This window comes from Pangasianodon hypophthalmus, chromosome 3 (assembly GCF_027358585.1).
Source record: "Pangasianodon hypophthalmus isolate fPanHyp1 chromosome 3, fPanHyp1.pri, whole genome shotgun sequence".
Taxonomy (NCBI): domain Eukaryota; kingdom Metazoa; phylum Chordata; class Actinopteri; order Siluriformes; family Pangasiidae; genus Pangasianodon; species Pangasianodon hypophthalmus.
In genome coordinates, this window is record NC_069712.1 from 2,940,383 (window position 1) to 2,966,044 (window position 25,662).

The window sequence follows — 25,662 nt, forward strand, 5'->3', positions numbered from 1 at the left end:
ATAAAATTTATCACAGTATGGTTATTATTGTTATATCGTCATATCAAGCAGTCACAGTTGTAGTTTAAGCTCCTACTGAGGTGCTCGAGTGGCAGACAGGTAAGGAGGAAATGACATCATAAGTGTAGAATTGCATACATCATTTCCTCTCAGGGACAAAAGTGGGTGCAAAGGCCGAACGGAAAGAAGAGAAATAAAACAAGCAGAATACAGCCGCTAAAACACACACACACGCACACACACACACACACGCGCGCACACACACTCTCTATAAGCTAAAAGACGCAAGAGTGAAACTTGTAATTGCATGGAAGAGCAGAACAGCAGAAGATTAGAACAACCTCTGGCACTTTTTATAGCATCTTATATAAAATAAATAAATAAATAAATAGACAAATAAACAAACAAATAAATAAAAATACACATATAGTTAAGATATTAAACGCAAATACAGCTGTCAATTAATGCAAGTGGAGAAATTTACACACCGTCTAAACGTCCTAGCTAAGAAACAGGAAAGAAAAGAAAAGAAAAGCATCTGTTTATTTCAGGATGGTGTGCAAAAAAAAAAAAACTACACAAATGGAGTTGGAGAGCAGTTGGAGGCTGCGTGTGATTATTTCCCCCATTTCACACTCGACAGAATTCACACCAGCTTTTTGTCTTCCTCTCCGGTCACAGCACATATTTTGCAAAAAAAAAAGACATAAGCTCGCTCCTCACACGACAGATTTGTCCAACTTTTTTCCGCCACAGCTCGAGAGCATATTTTCCTGCTCTGCAGATCTCTGAGACGTGTTGCTGGCCTGCGACGGAGCCTCGACACCCCTCGAGCCACATTTGTTTATCGCAGACCATCGCCGAGGCGTTCTCCTCCGTGAAATACTTTAAAAAAATTCGACGTTGGCGTAATGGCAGCGTTTACAGCTTGGAGAAGGGAGGAGGCCATGAATTTTTCATAGCCACTCGGAGGGAAAGGTAATTTGCCGCTCGTTGGCGCAGAAAAGAAAGAAGGACGAAAAAAAAAAAAAAAACAAATAGGAAAGCAAGAGGCCATGTGCTGATTACAGTCCCACACACGGCCAGGCCATAACCTTAAAACATGCGAGTGTGTGAGATTACACACACACACACACACACACACATACACACTGCTCTGTATGTGTGTGTGTGTGTGTGTGTGTGTGTGTGTGAGTGTGTGCTCTTCAGTGGCCTGAACCTGAGCAGGTCTGAGTTTGAGTGAGTTTCCTTTCCATAGATAGATAGACGGATAGATAGACAGATAGACAGATAGATAGATAGACAAGAAAGAAAGAAAGAAAAAAAGAAAGAAAGGGAGGAAGATAGTTAGATAGACAGATAGATAAATAAATACAGTTTAAAAATCTAAATAGTAATAATAATAATAATAATAATAATAATAATAAACACAGAACAGGCTTTAAAATCTGACTTTCAAATAAATAAATAAAATAATTACTAAAATGGACCAACAGCCAATCAGCTGCTTGTTGCTATGCGGGTTAAATCTGACCTCACACGCTATTGGTTCATTTCAGGCTCTCTCTGATTGGCCTATTTTTTCTTTTTTCATTTTAAAAACAACATGAACCTTAACTATCCTGTCAATTTTCACACAAAGTGTGTGTGTGTGTGTGTGTAATGTATCGTCATGTCTCCGCCCCCTACTTCCACACACATCTGCACGCTTCAGACCGGAGCTGTCAATCAAGCCCGAGTCCCATTTACCCCCACGCTGAAACATCTGCCCTCTGATTTCACAGCCGGGTCGGGCCACTGCGTGTGTCTGCGTTAACATCATTACCGTAACAAATGGTGTACGATTCGGAATCGCCGCATTCACACACACACACACACGCACGCGAGCGCACCCCAGACACACACACAAACACACACACACACACACTGCGGCCTGTCAGGGGAGCCTTTAAAGAAAAAAATCACTGCTTCTGTGTGATGTTATAAACGACACTTCAGAGCTCCGGCTTGCTCCGATCAATCACTCCAGAGTTAATGTGAAATAATATCAGCTTCTTCTTCTTCTATTATTTTATTTATTTATCTATCTATTTATCTATTTATTCATTCATTCATTCATTCATTCTCATCTTCCAGGCTACACACAGATCAAACTGAGATTTAACGCCAGGCCATGTCAAGAATTGACCATGACCACATGCACTCTCAACACACACACACACACACACACACACACACCTAATCCATTAGTCTCCCAGTGCAAATACGTTCATCTAAATTACGCACCCGTGCACAAAGACTACAGGCCTGTATGATGGGATTTAGTCACCTGACTGAAGATGATCACACTAAATAAAAAAGAAAAAAATACTACAAAGGTCACAAGAAGGGCAAAAAGCAATAAAAAGTGCAAATGTCAGAGGGGAGAACTACCTCTGGGCAAATATTAAATATTAGACCATGAACTTTATCACGTTTTATGGCGTTATTTCATTATAGAGTCCAAAAACAGAAGTCATGTGTAAAGTATATAAAAAAAAATAAAGAACAAATCTTAGACTAACTGATCTACAATCTCTCATGGTATAAATATAAATTCAAATAAATAAATACATAAATAAACCTAAAACTACAAATATGCCATGACATATTCCATTTATTATTATTATTGTTATTATAATAAAAGAACATTACCGATCCACTCACATATTTTTATTTTTATACAAAGCCAAACACAATTTTTATAATTTTTTTTCCTGAAACTCTCATTGAGGATCATGATTTCCATCCTCAGGTTGACACGGTATGTAAATAATGAAATAACGGTGTGTCCTTACACACACACACACACACACACACACACACACACTTCTTAAACAGATCCTGATCGGATTTGGAACAGTACTCTGAGCTCGGATGTCAGCATCGTAACGTTAAAGTCTGGGCTGTTTGCTGAAATATCCGCGGACTCGCTCAGGAGACGGGATTAAACCCTCGCTGCACACACAGCATGCACGTGTTCACGCTTCAATAACCCGGAATACCGTGATGTATCGTGTGTGTGAGATTATCGACACACACATGAGCGTGGAGCATGAGAGCCTGTCAGAGCGCATCGGCACAGGTGATGAATCTGAGAAGAAAAAACACTGGCACACACACGGATACATACACACACACACGGATACACACACACGGATATATACACACACACGAATATACACACCCACACACACACACAAAATGTGGGGGAAAAAGTGCACTTACACAAAAGCCTGCACAGGATGGTCCAGAAATCTATCAGCACTCACACACACACACACACACACACACTCACACATCAGCTTCATCTTTCAGCAGTCCACACTGATACCACTCTCCTCACACACCGTACTCTCACTCTGTGTGTGTGTGTGTGTGTGTTGTACAATAACCACACTCTGCACTACAACCTGGAGGAATGTGTCCTTACACACTTTTCTTTTCGAGTGTGTTTTTTTTTCAGCGCTGTAACGAGGTTTAGTGGTTTTGTTAGTTTAGTTTTATTACTTTATTACTTTCTAACGATGTTTTAACATTTTAATCAGGTTCGAGTGAAGTGAACGCTGTTAAGAAAATACTGATACTATTAAAAATAATAATCCTACACTTCTTTATTCGGGATTATTTGAGGGTGAAGCCGAGCTCTTGAGTCTTCCAGGCTTTACGGCGAGTTAGCGATGTTCGACCTGACTACCTTTATTTTACATAAAAGCAAAACTAAGATTAAGAACACTAACACCTCATTCACTCAGCGCTCCTCTCAGGTCGAAGCACGTCTCTCCATCAAAAAAAAAAAAAAAAAAAAAAGAAGTATTAAATACAGGATCTTTTGTTCCTATGCAATAATCCAATACAGTAACACTAACACACAGTTTACTTTTAATAATAATTTTACTTTTTTTTTTTTTTTTAATCATGCAGAGAGCCTGCTGTAACAGAGCACAGACTTTATAAGCCAAAAATGGCTGAACTCTTTTACAAAAAAAGCTTTCATGCTATTTTGATTGTAAAATATATCCGGAAATATGATTAATCACACACACACACACACACACACACACACACACCCCTCTCACTCCCTGTACGCTCCTGGCAAATCAAAACAGTGTTATTATAAAGGATCTTTTGTTCCTAGTGCACAAACCTGTACAGTTAAACAAACACAGGATTCCTGCTTTGTAACATCTACACAATACTTTCATTAAAAAAACAATATTAATAATAGTTATAGTTTAGCTCACGTCCGCTTTCATTTTAAACGTGTGAATGAAAGCACAGTGCAGTGGCTGTGGTTTATTATGAGTTTCCTAATAAGTTTTCTGAACTAAGATTTACTCACTTCCTACTATTTTAATTTGAAATAAATGCAATAAATAATCATAATAATAATTATTAATTTTTAATTTGTAAAAAAAAAGAGACAGAGACTCGAATTCAGTCGGTGCTCCCGTCACATCTAATGATCAAAAAGCTCTTTTTTTTTTCCTCCTCGTGACATAAATCTGGTTAACACACACTTTATTCATCGTAATACAGGATACATTCATATAAAAAAAACTCTATAAACAGACTGAAGATCAAATTTCAATCAATTCTGAGTTCCACGAAGTTCTTATATTCATTTACGTCATTATTAAGCGCTCGAGAAATAAAATTAAATTGAATCCTTATAGATTTAATAATTATAACGACTCGAATGGCTGATTTACACTGTGATTGTCAATAAATAAATAAATAAATAAATAAATAAATAAATGTGACTACAAAGCCGTCGTCTCTCTGAGATCCCTGTTTAGCAAAAACCCAAAACATAAAAGGTGTATAAACCTGATTAATACACTACAAGTTTAGTGTGTGTGTGTGTGTGTGTGTGTGTGTGTGTGTGTGAATAGAGGTCAATACGAGCTCGCTGTGTTTAGATGCACAACATTTCTAACGACGTTACACACCACACCACCTCCATCCTCTCATCTCTGCCTCTAATCAAGTGCGAGTGTGAAATGAGGTCGGGGTCCGAGCCGGAGCAGGAGGACGAGGAGGTTCATCCTCTCAGGCTGCGCTGAACGCCGCTAAAATCAGTTCAGAAAGCGTGTGTTCCAGACGCGCTCACGTGACCTGTACGAGTAGAACCGTCAGTCTAGAGCGCTGAGAGAGATTAGGCTCTGGATTAGGGATTATAAAAGATGCTGACCTGACTTTAGTGCACACACACACACACACACACACACACACAAGATACTCATTCATATACATGTTCCACACACACACACACACACAGTTGATGTATTACTCTCTGTCTTAGTGTCCATCTTCTCTGTCTATTTCTCTTCTTGTCTTTTCTATGTTGTGTGCAATAGATGCAACACTCTCTCTCTCTCTCTCTCTCTCTCTGTCTCTCACACACACACACACACACTCACTGACACACAATATAAAATCATTAAAAGCTACACTATTTATACACAATGCCATTTTCACATTTGCAAGGTGACCCTAATAAGAGGAGAGCTCATCTGGAGTTTTCTATCCTAAACACACTCAGACTTACACACACTACTAAGGGCACTAGAAAAAAATACACAAGTGTCCTTCTTCTATTGAAACACAACCGAAAAGCTGTGAAATAATCAACGCACCCAAAGTTCACTTCCGGTCCATTCAGCTTAATGATCACATTCAGTCAGTCATAATGAATACATACACACACAATGCTGAGCGCGTGCACACGCACATACTTTAAAAGCGTGCAATCACACACACTCACACACACACTCACACACACACACACACTCCTACCTGCTCTTGTTCCGTCTTCAGCATCCCATTTGTCCGGTGAAAAGAAAAAAGAAAGAAAACTTCCTCAAACCATCTCCAACTTGATGCAAAAAAAAAAAAGAGCTAAAAGCCCCAAAATCTCGAAGTGTGTGTATCTGAGTGTGTGTGTGAGTGTAAGTGCGTGTGTGTGTGTGTGTGTGAAGCTCTTGTCTCAGGTGAGGAACTGAGAGACACGAAACGTTAACGCACCGAACACACACTCACACACACACTCACGCGCGCTGAAGAGGACCAAGCGAAGCACAAAAAAAAAGCGTCCGAACACACACACACTCTCACACACACACTCACACACACGCAGAAGCGCGGGAGCGCGCGCACACAGGGACGGTGATGCGTCCAGACGCACGCGGGAGGATGATGCGCGAATAACCGCGCGCGCCGACCGCCGGTATGCACGCGGTAGGAGAATTAAAAAAAAAAAAAGAAGAAGAAGAAGAAAAAGAAGAAAAAAACCAAAAGAAGAACAGAAGAGACAAAACGCGGAGCTTTCACGAGCGCGCACACGGACACGGCTGAGCTCGCGCTCCCCGAGCTTTCCACATCACAGATTTGTGCGTGTGTATGTGCGCGCGCGCGCGTGGTGCATGTGTGTATGTGTGTGTGTGTGTGTGTGTGTGTGTCATCCCCCTCCTTCTCTCCGCTTCTCCAATCGGTGTGTGTGTGTGTGTCCATCTACCGCGCGCTGCGGCTCATCCACCGTCGCGAGACATGTAACAAAAAAATGTCCTTATTATTGTATTAGTTTATTAATCTGCTTTTGTTTGTTATTTTTGTTTGTTTGTTTGTTTGCAGTAGAAAGTGTGTTTACTGTTTGTTGTTTCTGCTCTGAAAAACTGCACTTCAGTGTTTTATTGTTACGTTAATGTTACTCAGAAGTCACGCGCGTGCACTCGCGGTGCGTCTAGCTAGCGTTAGCTTTAGACACCAGATGCTGCACGTGCACTTTTGTTTTTAATGTAGCATTTTGTTGTTGTTGTTGTTGTTGTTGTTGTTAAATTAATTTAAGAAGTTATTAAAGAATCCAAAATGCTATGCACATATTATGCATCTTCATATATTAGCTTATATCATATAAATATATATAAAACTTAACCATTCTACACTATATACTGTGGAGCTTCCTTATTATGTGTGTGTGTGTGTGTGTGTGTGTGTGTGTGAGTGTGTGTGTTTGCAAGCATTCATTATGGCCAAAAGTATGTGGACACCTGACCATCACACTCTCATGTGGTTCTTCTCCAAACTGTTACCATGAAAAGCACAAACTTTATGCATGAAGTGAGCTATGCGCAATATATTTAAAATTATTACATATCAATCTTATTTAAATTGTATTTATTACATACACTACAGGACCAAAAGTATGTGCACCCCTGACCTTCACACCTGTATGTGGTTCTTCCCCAAACTGTTGCCACAAAGTTGGAAACACACAATTGTATAGAATGTCTTTGTATGCTGTAGCATTACAATTTCCCTTCACTGGAACTAAGAGACTCAAACGTGTTCCAGCATGACAATGCCCCTGTGCACAAAGCTCCATGAAGACATGGTGTGTGAAGGTTGGAGTGGAAGAACTCGAGTGTCCTTCACAGAGCCCTGACCTCAACCCCACTGAACACCTTTGGGATGAACTGGAACACCGACTGCACCCCAGACCTCCTCGACATCCCAACATCAGCGCCTGACCTCACTAATGCTCTTGTAGCTGAATGAACACAAATCCCCACAGCCACGCTCCAACATCTAGTGGAAAGACTTCGCAGAAGAGTGGAGCTCATTATAACAGCAAACACAGGGGGAATAAATGTGGAATGGGATGTTCAACAAGCACAGATGAGTGTGATGGTCAGGTGTGCACAAACTTTTGGCCAAACAAATAAACATCAGAATGAAAACCCGGGCCGGATTTAGCCTGTCCTGATTGGGGGTCCAGTCCGCAGTTCATCTTTTACAATCACACTTTCTGATGAAAAATAATATTTGAAGAAGTGCAAACAGAAACTATTTAAGTGTTATGCACTATTAGCCAATAACGTTATTATACTGATTATCATTATTATTATTATTATTATTATTATTTTACTGAATGCATTTCTTTGTTTACATTTCACATTTTATTGGCTACCAGCCAATGAGCAACTATGATGAGAATGATACTATAATACTATGATGTGAAACAGGATTAACCAATCAGGAGCATGCATTTTGTCCATTTGTGTTTGAAAGCTGATAGTGTATAGTGTAGAAGACTACACCATAAGCACAGAGACACTGAGGGAAAGAAAAGTAGATCAGGATTTCTAAGATAATGTAACTGACTTTACTGTTAACATGTTTTCAGTAAAAAAGGGATTTTATGGCAACGTTATTAATATGGCGAGATTGTTTGATGGTAGATTGTGCCTTAAAAACACACGAAAACAATCCTGATTTTATTTTGTATATGCCCTCATCACTGAGAAAGCACTTCCTGTTTACGTGACAGTGGGACGATGAAACGCAGATCAAACGTAGCAAACAAGCATTGATATTAAGCAGCGTTTCAGCTTTGTGAGATGTACAGTGCGGATCGCTGTAAACTCTACAGTAAGAATTCTACATAGAGGGGGAATGTAGAGTATATAGAAACTGTGGGCCGTTTCAACATTATTTTTTTCAAGACAGCGGCCTGTATGGTCCACACATTTTATTTCACATACTTGATAATGGGGGGAAAACGTCTTTAAAAAGTCTTTAGGTGAGCTTTAGGGGGTGAAGGGAAACTTTTGGAGGGGAACGCAGCCCAAACCGGCACCTCCATAAATCCAGCCCTGATGAAAACCTAACACTGGGGAAAAAGGGACAAATAGGTCTTCCTCCTAGTCAAAATTTCTCATTTAATTAACTGATTAATTAAATGAATATTTAGAATAATTAATTTAATTAGCACTACTGAAAAAATCTAAAAAGATACCAAACTCTCACACTTCTGTGACACTGTGATGAGACACAAGTTTAATCACGAAAACTGCATGACACATGTATCAGTAACAGCGGAAACACCGAGAAACTCTCTCGATCCTCCCTAAACATGGAGGAGATACGAGTTACCTGACTGACAAAGTCAGAGTGAAAGATTTTCTGTGCCAAGGATGAGGAGAAACCTGTGACAAAATAACAAAGTAATAAACCAGAGACTTCTGATATCTCTAGCTAGCAATAACCTCCTGTGATAGCTATTCGCACACCTACCACTTTATTAGGAACACCTGTCCACCTGCTCAATTATGCAATTATCCAATCATGTGGCAGCTTCAGTTAATATTCAATGTTCAAACAAAAAACATCCTGTGAGCAGCAGTTCTGGGGGGAGAAACACCTCATCCATGAGAGAGGTCAGAGGTCAGACTGGTTTGAGGTGACAGGAACGCTTCAGTAACTCAAATAATCACTCTGTACAACCATGGTGAGCTGAAAAGCATCTCAGAATGCACAAGACGTCCAACATTGAGGCAGATGAGTTACAGCAGCAGATGTTTCCACTCCTGTCAGTCAAAGAACAGGAATCATCAACTGTCCAGCGTATTTATATATATATGTATATCTGTTGGTTTGTTCTCTAGTTCCTTGTATTTAGTATCCTAGCTCTTAGCACTAATCCTTCAGTAAGCACTTTATCCTGATCAGGATCCCTTCTGATCCGGAGCCTATCCTGGGAACTCTCGGTGTGATGCGGGAACACATCCTGGATGGGAGGCCAGGGTACCACACACGCATATTCAGTTTATCAATCCACCTATCAGGATGTTTCTGGGAGGTTGGAGGAAACCGGAGAACCCAGAGAAAACCCACACGGACGAGAGGAGAACATGCTAAACTCCAGACAGACAGTAACCCGAGCTCAGGAGAGAATCCTGGACGTGTGAGGCGGCGATGCTAGCCACTGCACCACTCTGCTAGTCAGTCGCTAGGCCTGCGTATGCTAATCTGGTTTGTTTGGTTGCTCATCTCTGTTTATAATCCATAATCTTTTGACCCTGGATTTTAAGATGGATTTTAGACTTTATGATTCGTTTATTCATTTACTTTTTTAAGCGGTTTTTCCGGAGCCTCAGTCATGTTTTAGAGACACGTGGTGAGGCGTTAATCAGACAAGAGGAGTTCATCAGCCTGAAACAATAACGATTAGAGCACTTTTCAATGTCTTGCCCCCAAAATCACACACCAGTGTCTTTCTAAAAAAAAAAAAAAGCCCTCTGATAATTAGGCAGGAAGGCAGTGAGTTAGCCTGGACCTCACGCGCTGTAGCCCTGCTTCCATGGCACATTTCTATTCTGCTACAACACACACACAAGGAAAAAAAATCCGACATTTCAAAGCCTGGGCGGCCGTGCACACGTTCCAGTTAAACAGAAATCTCTGCGAGCCCACGGTCCTGAGACCTGAGCGGAGAGTAAAGCAGAGTGAAGTGAAGTGGGACAGTGTGCAGTGTACAGCAGCGTGTCAACACCGTCGCCTTCCTTACCACTCACCATTAACATTAATGACACACACTCTCCTCATTCTCACACTCTGAGTGCACGCTCGCTGTAGGCTTTACTGTGCGATCGGGAGAAATAGAGTGTGTGTGTGTGTGTGTGTGTGTGTGCTGAATTCGGGATGTGCTGTCCCACAGGGCTTACGCTCCACTTCTGTTCCGGGAATGAAATTCAGGAAATCGCTTGCCTTCAAAAAGTCATTAAAAAAACAAACAAACAAACAATAACAAAAATCTTTAGAAATAAAAATTAATTAGAAAAAAATATTTAAAAATAATTTAAATAAATAAATAAATAAATAAATAAATAACACCCCAACAATCCTAAACTACATAAAACCTTTCTATTTTATTTATTTAATTTCTTTATTTCTTTTTTCTTGAAGGGTTTATTTATTTATTTATTTATTTATTTATGTTAAATGTTCTTTTGTCAAAGCGCAAAGGCAGAGATGAGAGGATGGAGGTGGTGTGGTGTGTAATGTCGTTAGAAATGTTGTGCATTTAAACACAGCGAGCTCGTTTCCTTTGACCTCTACTCACACACACACACACACACACTAAAGTGTATTAAAGCGCTTTTTTTTCCTTCATAGTTTGACACCGAATACACTGACGACACATAACATGACTTCACATATGGAATAGCGCACAGTGTATAATAAATAAAATAAATCTCAGTGTGAATTCACTCCACTTCGTGTTGTTCTCTTTTTTAATCAGAATATTCTCTCTCTATATTCTCTCTCTTCCTGATTAACCAAATTTGTTCTTGTTTGTATCTCTTTATAGATAGACACAAATATCATTCTCTGTTTTCAGATATAATGATTAATCACACACACACACACACACACACACACACACATACACACACAGAGCCTCCTAACATTCCACTATGCTGGAAGCAAGAGGAGAGATTTTATACGGACAGCATGGCGCACACACACACACACACACACACACACACGGACCTTGTGTGTGTGTGTATGTGTGTGTGTGTGTGTGATGGCTAGTGCCCCCGGGGCAGCCCTGGGCTGGTGGGCAGCAGATTTTGGCAGTGACAGCTATGCTATGTCCTCTCTCAGCCTGTCCAACAGTGTCCATAAGAGAGTTCACAGTTGGAAAACTTTCTCTCTACATACACACCGCATGAATGTGTGAGACCAACACACACACACACACACACACACATTCTGTCCACTGAACCTGAACAGCGAATCAGAGACCAGCACTTAACCTCACGTCCCCCAGTCAAGGGTCCAACCTTTGAGGACAACAATGTCCACTCTGTGAAGAGAGAAGACGGCCTTTCACAGGACGAGTGAAGCAGGCTGTCCGCGTCCGACTGGAACAAACCATTCCCGAGCTGAAAGGGGGGGAGGGGGGAGGGAGGGAGGGACCCATCATCCATCTACAATCCTGATCTCTCTACACACCCTAACTTCACACCGAGTTTGAAGAGGTCATGGATGCGAGTACACCACAGCGCTGCTGAATTCTGGATTCTGATTGGTCAGCTGCAAACAAACACAAACGCACTGTAAGGACACATTTATCATAACATTTATGGAAGGAGTCTCCAGTGTCAGAGGTAAAGTTGTAACTTTAAGTTTCTTTGTGGTTTCTTGGTACAAGAACAAGCTGCGTTTTTTGTCTTATTAACTTCGAGAGAGGCTGCTGAGGGAACGACCGTCTATAGCGGCTGTAACGTAGGTGAGAACTTGTTCCACGGACATTAAATGCAACTATAAGTGGATAAAAAGTGACGTGTTGTTCTTTAATGAATAAAAATGTGTATATGTGAAATAATATTCATATTTCTGTGCTGCAGTATTTACTGAAATATGGTGTGTGTGTGTGTGTGTGTGTGTGTGTGTGTGCTACAGTCCAGAGCGTGCCAGTGAATCCAAGTGTGTTCATCGCACAGTTCAGCCTCATTTCCAACAAGTCATTTTCTGCAACTTTTGTGACTGAGTGCATTGAGCCGAGCTCGCTGTTCGCATCGTCGCGTATCACAGCGTCCATCTGTGCGTGTGTGTGTGTGTGTGTATGTGTGTGTGTCAGTGTAGAACGCTCAGCAGAATTGCTCATTTCAGGGATGTATGGAGTTTGTCAGTGTGTGATAATGCGTAAATAAGTGCACCATGACACGATCTGCTGTGAAATATGGTGGACTATTACCGAAAAGATGGAGTGCAGAACAGAAGTTTTCCTTTCACAGCACGTCTCAAAGAGTTTTATTCCTCTTATACCACAGCTAACAATTACGATTTTCACTTTTAATGTTGTGGAACGTTGGTAAAAAAGTTAGTTCCTGTTCGTTCCCTCACCAGCCTCTCTTTTTCTCTGTCTCTTCATGTTAATAAGACAAAAGAGAAAATCGCAGACTGTCACGTTACCAAGAAACTACGAAGCCTGACTTCTGACCAATCAGAATTCAGAATTGGACAGGGATGGGTGTAAGTTATTTGAATGGACAGGCCTGAAAACAGACATAGACAGTCATTTAGTGTATAATTAATTATTTATTTGTGTATTTATTTATCTATAGATCAGGAGATTCTATCTATACGTACCTACACACACACACACACACACACACAGTAATGCTGTTCCTACACACTCCTCTCACACACTCCGCTCACCGAAACTCCATTCACTCTGATTCATTATTAATTTATCTGATAAACCTGCCATGTTTGACGTGGTGTGTTTTCGCCGTACAGAGACGAGGCTTTTAATTATTTAACTTTTATTTTACAACTAAATCTTAAAAACTCTCAGTTCACTATTACACTTTAAAATCAATATACAGAGAAATGTGTCAGGTCTTCACACACACACACACACACACACACACACACACACGCCCCTATCTCAGAGAAAAAAGAGGTAAGAGATCCAACTTCAAACACAAATGGGAGATTTCAACACACACACAGTATTATGGGATGCAGGAAACAAAAAAATCTGGCATTAAGTGGAAGAGCAAGTGGTGTGTGTGTGTGTGTGTGTGTGTGTGTGTGTGTGTGTGTGTGTGTGTTTGTGTGAGTTCACAGTCTAAACATCGGAAATTACATAAATCCATCTCCCCCTCAGGCTCTGCCACTGGACCAGAATCATAGACACACACACACACACACACACACACACACACACACACACAGGCCTTCAGTTACACTAATAAGGTTAGTGAGATTCCAGACCAGAAAACTATTGTGGAAAATCACTATAACACATATTTATTCAGTCACACAGCAAAATCACACGCTATTCACTACGTAGTGTACTAACCTAGGAGCTGCTTTTAATCGTCCCTAAAGCAAGGTGTAGAGACAACATCCTTTCCTTTGTTTATATTTCTGTTTTGAAAGAAACAAAATATAGATAGATAGATAGATAGAGAGATCTATGACAGAGAGAAAGAGAGAGAGCTGGATTAAAGACATACACTCTGTATATCAATACCTCCTGAGTGCACACACACACACACACGTATGTGAGGCTGTGATTCTCTCACTGAAACAGAGCTAAGCTTTCTCCATCCTCCTCCTCATCCTCATCCTCCTCCACCTCATCACCATCTTCCTCTTCCTCAAGAATATTACTTGATTGCAATTATTATTATTATTATTATTATTATTATTATTATTATTATTAGTGGTGGTTAATATGTAGGCATCTCCACACTGTGTTTTGTTTTTTGAGGAAAGAAGACGAACAGAATACGATTTTTTAGGACATGAACAGCTGAGAGTCTCTGATTTGTCATTTTCCTGTTAAGAGAATTCCGACATAAGCACTACTAATAAAGGAAAGGAATAAAATGAAATAAACAGGTATGAGTAAAAGACATGTATGAATTAAAATGTACACACAAAGTAAACAGACTCATGCTACTAATACTACAGGTTTCATACATGAACATTTCATTTACAGCATGATGTACAGTAAAACTAGACAGCAGAACAATGGTGATTAAAACTGAGAGTATTATTAAGTGCTAAAGTAAAAATGAGCTCTAGACAGGGGAATAAATTAAGCACGACTGGCGTGACGATGGACGTCTGAGAGCGGTGAGGAATGATCCTCAGGTATGTGATGTGGACTGACGTCATTCCACAGAGGGGCTGTTTGAGGTCGAGAGGCAGAAACCTGATGCTCGTGCTGCAGGGCTGAGCATTGTGGGAAAAAAAAAACCCCAAACACACAAACCCTTCAGTGATTAGAAGGAGTCGGTGTGTCTTTGGGAGCTGTGTGAGTGTGAAACGACACGCTGATGTGGAGCATGGACACACAGCGCTAATGAAGCGGCTAATCTGCCCCGCTCACGCTGCACTTTCCGTCTGCAGGAAACAGATTCAGGGCTGACATACAGAAACCGTGCTGCTTGCTAGTTTACAGAAAAAGTGCAGGTTGTTCAGGATCGGAGCTGGACACGGGAGAGAAATGTTCCACTCTCACTCTCCGGCATTAAGCCACTGTTCACCTAGAAGGTGACTTCTTTCATCTACTTTCTCATTTTTGGCAGCAGTTTCTCTTTTCTTTACAGTGTTATGAGGTGCAAAGGAAAAGAAGACCAAAGAAATACAGAGAGAGAGAGAGAGAGAGAAAGAAAGAGAGAGAGAAATTGATACAGAATGGTATTTTCACTGACGTTGTTATTTGTCTTTCTATAATTAACACATTTAAAGGTAAAATTAGTCAATTTTTTCAGGATTAGCGTAAGTAGGTGAGATCGATATTTATATATATATTTTTCTTTTGTACTACCTTTTTTTTTTTTTTTTTTCTTTTTACCATTCTTACCCATGATCATGAAGCTCCACCCCCAGGATCTATAAAATGGCTGACAGGAGGCCCATCCAAACAAAAACAAGCATTCCGAACCCGGAAGTCAGTTTTCCAAACAGATTTTGAGTGCACACACAAATTCTCTAAGCTTTCTCCATCATCCTCCTCCTCCTCATCCTCCTTCCCATAATCATCACCACACTGAATTCTGGATTCTGATTGGTCAGAAGGTGTTGATTAATTTTCTAGAACAGCAGCTCTGACAGTAGTGCAGGTTTATATTAATGTGCAAAGAAAAACAGATTCTCATCCACTTCATACCTTAAACCTTAAATGCTTAAACACTTTTTTGAAATCATGTTCTACATATTTTCCAGATGATCTGTACAAGTACGAAAAAAATACGATTGCACCTTTAACTGTCTTCTGTGCGCTGTAATAGCTAGTGTAAATTGTATATTAAAGTGTAATTTGATATATTGAAAATAAATATTGTTTATATATATATATATATATATATATATATATATATATATATATATATATATATATTGTTTGTTTGTTTCCAACTCATTTGTACATTCCTAAATCATCTCAATGGTTACAATGTTCTTCAGCAAATATTTTCTTAACTTTTCTTAACTAACCAAGTATAAGGGAAAAAATATCTATTTTCCTGTTATGGAAAAAAAAAATTAATTTTGAACACCTCACAGCAGCATGTTACTGCATCATAAATTATAAGAGCCAATCAGGAACTAAAATACAAATTGCTCACTGACATGAGATGCATTATTTTCTGTCCAAGTCCAATATTTTCCAACACAGTAATTTCATAAATACAATCTACAATATCCCCTCAGTGCCTCAGAATAAAATACATTTTAAAATGCGTGTCTCTTAATGTCTAAAAACACCATTTGGTGCGACCGTCTGACCAGACATGCAGATTAAATAGGCTATTAAAAAGACTATTTTATTTAGTCAAATAAAATTAGAAATAAAATATTTTGACATGATTTTATGTGTTTATGTGTGTAAAACTGCAACAGCTTATGTAATGCATATATGTTTTTTTTTATTTTAATTTTTTTTGTCTTGAAAAAAAAAAGGATGGAAAAAGTGTTTGAAACATCCAGGTGTAAAATCTTCTTGAATTAAATAAAATAAAATGATTTACAGAGTCTTACGCAATGCAGACAGTAAAAAGTGCCATTTTCTGTATATAATATTTTTCAGGAGCGTGTGGTTGCGCCACCTGACATTTTCTGGTTGGTGAAATTTTTAACCACTTTTTGACCAAAATGCAGATCATGTAGTAATTGTTTTTTTTTTTTCTCAATGAGAGTTTAAAGTACAGCCACTTCTGCACTATTGTACAAGCAATTTATTATTCAAAACAAACAAACAAAAAAGTTATGTTGGACTAGAATATCTGAATATCCTTAAAAGTGAATAAGAAAGCTGTGACATTAGTCACATTAGTAATTATAATCATTTCACTCCTGTACATTATAATTATTAATATCATAAATATTACTATTTATTTAATGTATAATTATTAATAATATATAATAACTCTATTTATTTAATTTTCCCAACTCTTTTATTGAAAAACTTCTCCTAATTCTGAACACATATCCCGAGAGTATTATTGCATCATAAATAACACGAGCCAATCAGGAACCAATATGCAAATGAGGATCATGTAATAGTGGTGTGGATGGGGATTTTTTTTAAACTATACTTTCAATGAGGCTTAAAGCAGAGGCACTTTTGCACTGTTTTCTGTTGTCTAATGACATTTTTCGGGGAAAACAAACACAAAAATAAATCTATTATACATCAGAACATGCATAAAAGTGAATATATAACCTGTGATATTAGTCACATTAGTAATTATATTAACTTCATAAAGGAATAAATTCCTCATTAATAAGTGCATGGGATATTTTAGTTTTCATATAAGTGCCTCTTCATCCATTTATCGATTTTATTCATTTGACAATCCTTCGGTCGTTTTAAGTCATATATCATTTTCCAAGTCAAAAGGTCTAAATTTAGCTGAAACGCCCAAGTACCCTGAAAATGTCATTCCATAACCTTTTATTTTGATCTATCGTAAGAGAGGGAGTTAAATTTACACTAATCCCCGCTGTTATGTGCTTACGAAGCTGAGCCGAGTGCTTTGAGAAGCATAAACCGAGGTGTGATGTCTCCCACAGGTAATTTGGGGGAACATGGATCCCGTGGATCTCATGTAAACTGCCACACGCACTAAAATGTGTGTGTGTGTGTGTGTGTGTGTTATTTACAAATAACTAAACATAATACACTACTTTTCCACTTTCATATTTGTAAAGATGAGAAAACTTCACTGCAATAAGACGAGAGGCTAAAGGGGAGGACAGGAGAGAGAGGGAGAGAGAGGGAGAGACAGAGAGAGAGAGGACAGAGACGGGGACGAGGACGAGGTGGGGGTCGAGTGTGTTCTCGGTGGTCAGCAGTGTGTGAGTCTCGCCGGGGGCCGATTGCCCTGATTAGTGTGTTTTGTTATCCGTTTCGTGCACGAGGGAAATGCGTTACGTGTGTGTGATAAAAACTAAATTTACTCTGTTGCTGTGGGAAATGAAACCCGTCTTAAATTAAATAACAGTTCCTGTGTTCCAAAAAAAAGATGATATTAAATTAGAAATCTAATAAAATAAAATTCAATCTAAAAATGTAATTAAATTTATTGTATTACTTTAAAAAAAAGTAAATGCTGTTCATGTGAAATGTGTAAAATAATATAAATATAAATTAAACAGTATTATTAGAGCTAGAATTTAAATCAACAATTAATTAATTTATCATTTTGTGTATAATACATTATTGAATGCATATAAAATTATGTAAATATATAATCTATAAAATTATGTAAATATACTCGTAGAAATTAAGGGTTCTTCAAGGAAGGGTTCTTTGCATAAATAAGGGTTCTTTCAAAAAATAAGGATGAGGAATTCTCTTCTTCTTCTTCTTATTATTATTATTATCTGAGATATGGCGGCTTTATTCCATTCTTGGTCTCTTCAATGGAAAAGGTCACTACACACGCACACACACACACACACACACACACACACACACACACACAATAAACAGCTACTTTAGGGACCTCTATTGAGATTAAGAAAACAAAAATCTAAAAAAGAAAAAAAACCTGTCAAGAGAGAAAACGAGTTTGAATTGTGAGTTCGCATATTAATGACTCGCATTCATACCATTTTCGGCTCGGCCTTATCAGTTATCAGGAGTGGCCTTTAATATAATAGCGCTTTTTGAATTATTATCAATCGTGGATGCGTCCGTCTCTCTCTCTCTCTCTCTCTCTCTCTCTCTGTATCGGTTATGAAGTTGTAAAACAAAGCCCGAGCTAAATCTTATTAACGCTGTATTAATAATAATAATAATAATAATGATAATAATTTTGTAAGAGATAACGTCAGAACAACAATCTGATACGGAAAATAACAAAGCAGAGACCTTTCATTTCTGCTCTGTCGTCTACAGCACGTCCACTCAGCAGTGTTCCACATCGACATCAACATCTACAGTACGTTATGTTATTTCATTTTATTCATTTATTTAATCCAATATCATGGCCACTGCTTATGACGCTTTACTGGCGGGTCTGGAGTTTTAAGCAGCGTACATGAGGCGTGAGCTCTAACATCACACGTCAAATCATCATCAAGTCACAGAAATCTGAAGGTTTTTATTTATTTTTCTACAACAGACCCGCACAGGTCTGAATCTTTACAACTGCATCATAAATCACAGGTTTATATTAATGCGCTCGTTCTAATGCCTTATAATGCGTATCGTTTCTATAGTAACAGCTCATACACGGGGACTTGTGCTGCAGAAGCTTATATAATCTGAGTCTTATATTAAAAACTCCTTGTATAAGAAAAGAAATGTGTATAAATGTTGATAGGGTGACATTTTCTGTAAGAGATGTTTGTTAAATGTTTATGGAAGGAGTCTCCAGTTTCAGTGCTCTGTAACAGTCAGTAAGTTTCCCAACATCAAGTTAGATAAGAGATGGATATAATATAGTGTATATGTATATGTTTTATTATTATTATTATTATTATTATTATTATTATTATAACATGACCATATATAACTTCTATGAGCTGACCCATAACTATTCACAGTCTGAATGTTTGTTGTTATCCTCTTGTACTTCCTGAAAACAGTCTGAATTCTCTATATCGGTGGCTTTTCAAACTTTTTGCATCTAAGGTGTAAAGAGTAAAAGAATTTCCAAGGACTTGCGTATGTTCACAGCACTGATTTAGTTTGAAGAAGAACAGGGCAACTACGTAGATTATAATCATACGGATTCATTCAGACCATTAGAGATTTTCACTTATCCAGATCTTTTTTTTTTCTTGTTTTAGTAATAACTAACTAATAACCACAGCAGCCTTGATACTAGCTGATGGTAATCTTCAGCATTATACAGAGCAGAAACATGAAATAAAAACGGACCCCGCTTTGAGATCCATGGCTCTATATGTCCGTGTTGACTGATGAATTCAGAATGTCAATTTATTCTGGTTTCTGTGTCGCGTGCAATCTCTCGTCACCTGGAGTCTGTGTGTGTTTCATAGCTCATGTGTATAGTACTTATTTTCACTGCACTTGCGCCTGCTCGCCTCCATCATCTGACATATAACACACTACATTTTTGATATAATCCTTTAACAAATCGCATTACTGTCTAACGTCCTCGTGAACGCTCGTGACTTCTGCCTGTCACAGGAGAGCAAAGCAAAGTCTTATAAATCACTGTCCAATTATACAATTATGTGTAAAGTGCTACATTTGAAACTTCATTGTAGGCAAATTTAATCTTAAAAAAATACTAAATTCTAGTCAAAACTTCGAAAGTTATGTTCGGACATTTTCAGTGGTGTAAAAAGTATGGAATAACACATGGAAGAGTGTGCAGTTATACAGAAATCATCCACACCGGGGGGTGTGTGGTCACCCCGAAGTGTGTCACGTTCATATAATTACACAGAGTGAAGTGTTTTATTCCTCTTATACCACAGCGATTTCCCAACAGTTACAATATTTCATTTATTAATGAATGACACGTCACACATTTCAACCAGAGACGAGTTAGTTCCTGTTCCCCTTATGTTATAGCTGCTATAAACAGTCATTCCCTCTCCATCCTCTCTCTCTTTCACTCCTCTCTCTCTCTCTCCTTCTCTCTCTCTCTCTCTCTCTCTCGTCATTTTACAGAGAAACCGGAAAGTGTAAACTCCTCTGTCCTGAAGACTTCCTCACGCTGGGAAGCTTTATAAAGTACCGTGACTGCTACAAAGCGCTGACGCTGAAGACACCACCTTTTTTTTTTTAATTAATGTTTATTATAGACTATGTGAATGAGCTGGAAACAATAACACATTAGAACTAGAGCATTAATATAAACCTATCATTCATGTTACAGTTGGAACTACTCTCCAAACCTTCCGACCAATCAGATTTGAGTATTCAGCGTGCTGTGGTGTAGCTATAGCTGACTGATGGTAACTTATTTAAAGATGGTTAAGTTGGATGTATAGTACATTGACGGTATTTACGTCACAATAATGACCTAAAAAAAAAAAAAATCACAGTTCTGGATTATTTACCGTGAGGCCGCTGAGGGCGTTAGAGCATGTTTCAGGCACAGAGCCAAAAACACCTGAGCAACCGTCAATCACTCAGGATTCATGCGCCAGTCTGAGGTTTTATTAGGGGGAAAGAAGAAGGCTTGTTTTTTGGAGTATTTCTGGAGCTGCTATGCAAAATGTAAAAAGGCTGGCAAATCTGAAATATTTATGTTTTGGTATTTTCCATCTCACCTCTGCTACAGACGCTCGATTTGTGAAATCTAACCATCACGTGCGCTGAACTGTTTCCCTTCATACATCATTACTAGTCTAAACGCATGTTTCAGTTTTTGGCAGTCGAACTTGTAAAATATTTCTAAAAACTTTAAACTCTCCTATTTTTTTGGCCTGTAGCGTATAAACAGCAGCTTTCCTTCGCTTGGTGCACAGATACATCTCTGTCGCCAAAGTAAACAGTTACTCATTCTCAGTTGTCAGGATTGAGCAGGATTGTGTGCCATCTGTGCTCCGAGGAGAAGAGATTGGCCGTGAATCGGCGAAATCGTCTCAGCCTCCAGCAAACTGTGCAGCAAAGTGGAACTTCTCTCCGAGTCTGAGGCGCCAAGTGTCCCAGAAATTACATGTATTTCAACGAGGTGATTAGCATGAGCAGGTATCGCCCAGGGGACTTGGCTCCGAACTCGGCGTTAAAAAAAAAAAAAAAAAAAACTTATCTGTGCTGAAATGGCGACCGGAAATCCGAGCTAATGTTAATAACAGCAACAACAACAACAGCAGCAGAGGCAGTAGCAGCAACGCGAGGCAACCCAAGCAGCGACATGACAAATATGATGTGTTCCGTGTGCGTCGGAGATCATTTTTCTTCTCCGAGCGCATTATGTGGGGGGATCGAGTGCAGCTGATTGCATTTGAAATGTATTATGGGACATCTGTCTAAATCTGCGATGATGTAATTATATAATTGAACATGTGGAGCTCTTTCCTGGAATATCGTTACTGGTGGCTGGCACGGGAACGAACCGGGCTTCTGGAACGGAGGGAGGGAGAGAGAGAGAGACGGAGAGAGAGAGAGAGAGAGAGACTGAATGTTCCGGAAAACCATCAAAGCGGCTTTAAAAACAGTGTTAGAGGGATTTGGAATATTTGGGGAATGTCAGAAGCCTATTTTTGGTTTTTAGGTCGTTTGTTAAACATTGATTTTGGACAGGGTATTAAACACACACACACACACACACACACACACACACTCACACACACACACACACACACACATCCACACTCTCTCTCTCCTCATTGCATCTTTTCCTTTTTTATCTCCTCCCTTCCTTTGTCTTGACTTTACTCCCATGTTTAATTGTTTATTATTTCATTTCCTGCCATCGTTTTTTCTTCTCTCACTTCTATTTCTCTGTTTTTATACTTTTCTTCTGCTTTCATTTTTTTCTCCTTCTCTTCTCCTAGTTCTGTTGTCTGTTTTTTGTCCTCACTTTCTTACTGTTTTTGTTCTTATATATTCCTTTAATTTTTGCATGGTTTCCTACGCCCTTTCTGCTTCTCAGTTTTTCTTCTCTCTTCCCTTCTTCCTTCATGTTCCTCTTCTCATTTTCTTTCCTTCGTCCTCGTTTCCTTTACTCTTTTCTCAAATACTCAATCCATTATCCTCATTTTTTCTTATTGTTTTTTCCGCCTACTTTCATCTCTTTTCAATTTATCCTGATTTTCTCTTCTCTCATCTCTTCCTTTCCCTTCCATTTCTCTTTTCCCCTCTCCTCTATTCGTCCTCCTTGTAATTTTCTCAGTTTCTCTTGTGTTCTTACTTTTTTTTATATTTGTCACACACCTAAGAATTATCATCGCTAATCAATGCTTTTTTACACCTAAAGCAACCAAAATGGAAACATTCTGTCTCTCTTAGTAAAAGACATACAAAGAAAAAACAAAAAACAAAACAAAACAAAAAAAGTGCTCAACACGAATAGACCTTTATAAAACAATAGATGCTGGATGAAAAAACACAATTAATAATGGCATGTTGAATTCGTTTACTCATCCTTTTTGAATAAATGACCTTATTTTAGTAGTAGTATTATTTACTTTTTTTTTTTTTTTTCTGCATGTAAGCTGGAGTCATGTGCAGTGCATTATGGGTAACGTACTCGGCTTCTCAGGCACACCCAAACAAACTTTAAAAGATTTTTTCACCCCAAATATACATAGGTGTATTCGTTTGCAACGAGCATGTACACACACACACACAGACACACACACACACACACACACGTATTACTTCAGAGGATGTTGGTGAAAGAGTGTCAGGATGAATAGGCCCTACTGCAGAGAGCATCTTAAAGAAAAGTACACGTGAAATCCCGTCACGGCCGTCCGTCACGTCAAATCTATGAGCGATAGAAGAATAGAAGCTTCACTGCTCAGAGAACCGGGGAGAGAGAGAAAGAGAGAGAGAGAGTAAAATAAAGGAAGAAAAAAGGGCCAGCAGCTAATCCGATCTAGGGCTCGATAAAAGAGGGAGGCATCTCTCTCTCTCTCTCTCTCTCTCTCTCTCCATGCAGAGCGTCGGGCGTCTCAGCAGGTGGTCCGGTCTCAGACCCGCACTCCTCCACTACCGCGTCGTCCCGTTAATCCCTCCATCCTCCCGGCCCTCTCCCTGCTCCGGCTCTCATGCTGCGATGAAGTTATCACCTGCTTTCAGTTAGCAAACATTTATCTGTGTAATTTCACCTTGATGAAATCTCACTGTTGCGTCCCGGATGAGAAATAACATAATGTCATATTGCGTCGTATCATATAAACGCTTTTACACCTTGCTCTTTTATGTGCGAATGAAACGTGGGAGAGTGAAAAAGCTGTCAAGCTGACAAGATGAGTTTAAGCTAATAAATAACTAAAACTCACAGCTGTTTGCTGACAGGTGAGAAGAGGCGTTTAAAAAAGTTACAACATGTTTATCACAGTTAGTTAAAGGCAGAGAGTCGGAGATGGAAGCGTCCTATTTTCCGTTTTATCCGTGTGGGAACGTCGTGGCGGATCGACGTGATTTGTTTGCAGAGTGTGAAATGATGACAGGGGCCAAAATGGCGGGCTGCTGTTGGAGATGTTTCAGTTCGATGAAGGGGAAGAAATTATGAAGTGAAATATGGAACGAGGTTGACGCTTCCCTACACACAGAGTCAAGATTTTTCTTCCTCCCTCCTCCTCCTCCTCCTCGTTCCCTACTAGAATGAATCACACGAGAGCTGCAAGGCTTTGATTCCGTACCAACGCTACACCGCTGCGCCTGATTGGCTCGTCCAGACAGCTCTGGCGCCTGATTGGACGACACGGTTAGGTCTCTGACGTAGGGAGCACAGCAGGAAGTACGTCTCATACACACTGACGCACACACAAACACACACACACACACTCAGTTCTTGGTGAAGTGAAGTGACAGCGCTTGGTGTGTAGCTTTCCCATGAGCCTTTGCTCGTAACAGTTCATAAAACAAACGTTGCCGACCTCAACCTCCTGCACTTGAACGTGATTTTCTGTAGTCCTGTATTTATGAAAACAGCAGGAGAATAAAATCACTGATTAAATAAAAACAACAATTAGCTTCCATTGTTATGAGCTGCCTTTATTTATTTTTGGGAAATGCAGTTAGAAAGTACGAGACTAAACTACTTTATTCACCAAAGCTACATGTGAGCGATTTATCAGAACAGTCTCCATCGCTCACTCCTGCTTTCCCTCATTTACTTCCGACATCCACAATAAATACGAGCCAGTAAATAGTTCTGCAGAGATATAATAAAGAAACTGATAAACATTTATCCTTAAGACATATGAATGTGAATGTATGAATAGAGGTTTGTTTATTTCAGAGATTATTGATATGTATTAATATAATATAATATAATATAATATAATATAATATAATATAATATAATATAATATAATATAATATAATGCAACAGCCTGCAGTACAATTCTAGCACATAAATAAATTAATTCATTAGTTAAAAAAAGATTATAGTTTTCCCCTCCCCTTTGACCAAAACTATTAAATTGGGTACTTTTTTATTATTTCTTTTCTTTTTTTATATATATTTGTTATAGATTTTTAATCATTATATACATTTTATTTTTATACTATAAATTAGAATGTGATTTAAAATGAACTCAAGGTAAAGCAGAGCTAAAGTGTTTGTGTGAACGTTACGCACACTCCTAACACAGCACTAACTAACTGGCAAATAATAAACTTTTTTCCTCCATTTTCTTTTCACTTTTCCAACTTTAACCATCTAACAGTTAAGCCTAGGGTACAGTACACGATTTTAGCCCCTGATAATCCAGTCACTGACTCATTTTGGCGACGAGAAACAGCCAATGAGAGTCCGAGAGAAACTCAAATTCTTCTGTGGTCACGCGCAGCAGATCCCTGAATCCAGTTTATCATCCATCTATTAGTGTGTGCGAGTGAGAGTAAAATGTAAACACAACAATAACGCTTCTATAAGAAACTATTTGGGATGTCAGACACAAATGGTTGTTAGGAACAATAAATATAAAGACAAACATGACACAATTCCTGCTGGTGCACAGTACTATATAAGTAGCTATGTTTCTTTTTGGTTTCCCCTCAAACCAAAACTTCCTCCATGGTTTCTCTCATTTTTCTTTTTTCCTTGTTTCCGGAAAAACTAAATAGTGACAGTCACATGATCGACTGCTTTTTGCGAGAAAGATGGTGTAGTGTGTGAGCCTCGTGCGCACACTGAAAGTGTGTAT

General features: G+C 38.9%; 1 protein-coding gene across 13 annotated transcripts in view; it reads right to left on the reverse strand.

Annotated features, from left to right (window-relative positions):
• tenm3 (teneurin transmembrane protein 3) overlaps positions 1–25,662 on the reverse strand; it is a 758,992-nt gene that overhangs the window by 385,172 nt on the left and 348,158 nt on the right. The window contains exon 1 of one of the 13 annotated variants that reach the window (XM_053232293.1): positions 5,839–6,492. The exons of the other annotated variants lie outside the window; for them this stretch is intronic. The gene's annotated coding sequence lies outside the window, so the exon portion shown is untranslated. Of the gene's footprint in view, positions 1–5,838; positions 6,493–25,662 lie in introns of those variants that run through there. 13 annotated transcript variants of the gene reach the window in all.